General features: G+C 50.1%; 1 long non-coding RNA gene across 1 annotated transcript in view; it reads right to left on the bottom strand.

Annotated features, from left to right (window-relative positions):
- Positions 1-1,282: 1,282 nt before the first annotated feature.
- LOC127931656 (uncharacterized) overlaps positions 1,283-1,391 on the bottom strand; it is a 2,638-nt gene continuing 2,529 nt past the window's right edge. The window contains exon 5 of the long non-coding RNA XR_008142233.1: positions 1,283-1,391. This exon is cut by the window's right edge and continues 225 nt beyond it. This is a non-coding gene — a long non-coding RNA (uncharacterized LOC127931656).

Raw genomic sequence — 1,391 nt, 5'->3', positions numbered from 1 at the left:
CATCTTGGGGTCACCAGGTTTCAAAAAGCCCCATCAGACACCACCTCCACATCCACAGGCTCTTTAGAAGGGTTCCCAGAAGAAAGCACCATCAGACTCCACCTCCACAACCACAGGCTCTTTGAAAGGGTTGCCAGAAGAAAGCCCTTTCTGACCCTAAGACACAGATGCAAAGCGCTTGGAGTTTTGCCAAACGTCATTTAAATTATGACTGGAAGAAGGTGCTCTGGTCCGATGAGACCAAAATGTAACGTTTTGGTCAGATACAGCATCAGCATGTTTGGCGTAGAAACAGAGATACACACAAGGAGAGGCACCTCATACCCACGGTGAAACAGAGATACAAGGAGAGGTACCTCATACCCACGGTGAAACAGAGATACAAGGAGAGGCACCTCATACCCACGGTGAAACAGAGATACAAGGAGAGGTACCTCATACCCACGGTGAAACAGAGATACAAGGAGAGGCACCTCATACCCACGGTGAAACAGAGATACAAGGAGAGGTACCTCATACCCACGGTGAAACAGAGATACCAGGAGAGGCACCTCATACCCACGGTGAAACAGAGATACCAGGAGAGTTACCTCATACCCACGGTGAAACAGAGATACAAGGAGAGGCACCGCATACCCACGGTGAAACAGAGATACAAGGAGAGGCACCTCATACCCACGGTGAAACAGAGATACAAGGAGAGGCACCGCATACCCACGGTGAAACAGAGATACATACAAGGAGAGGCACCTCATACCCACTGTGAAACAGAGATACAAGGAGAGGCACCTCATACCCACGGTGAAACAGAGATACAAGGAGAGGCACCTCATACCCACGGTGAAACAGAGATACACACAAGGAGAGGCACCTCATACCCACGGTGAAACAGAGATACAAGGAGAGGCACCTCATACCCACGGTGAAACAGAGATACAAGGAGAGACACCTCATACCCACGGTGAAACAGAGATACAAGGAGAGACACCTCATACCCACGGTGAAACAGAGATACAAGGAGAGGCACCTCATACCCACGGTGAAACAGAGATACAAGGAGAGACACCTCATACCCACGGTGAAACAGAGATACAAGGAGAGGCACCTCATACCCACGGTGAAACAGAGATACAAGGAGAGACACCTCATACCCACGGTGAAACAGAGATACACACAAGGAGAGGCACCTCATACCCACGGTGAAACAGAGATACAAGGAGAGACACCTCATACCCACGGTGAAACAGAGATACGAGGAGAGACACCGCATACCCACGGTGAAACAGAGATACCAGGAGAGGCACCTCATACCCACGGTGAAACAGAGATACAAGGAGAGGCACCTCATACCCACGGTGAAACGGAGATACAAGGAGAGACACCTCATACCC

The sequence above is a fragment of the Oncorhynchus keta genome, chromosome 9 (genome assembly GCF_023373465.1).
Source record: "Oncorhynchus keta strain PuntledgeMale-10-30-2019 chromosome 9, Oket_V2, whole genome shotgun sequence".
Taxonomy (NCBI): domain Eukaryota; kingdom Metazoa; phylum Chordata; class Actinopteri; order Salmoniformes; family Salmonidae; genus Oncorhynchus; species Oncorhynchus keta.
The sequence above is the reverse complement of the archived record's forward strand: the minus strand, read 5'-3'. Positions and strand labels throughout refer to the sequence as shown.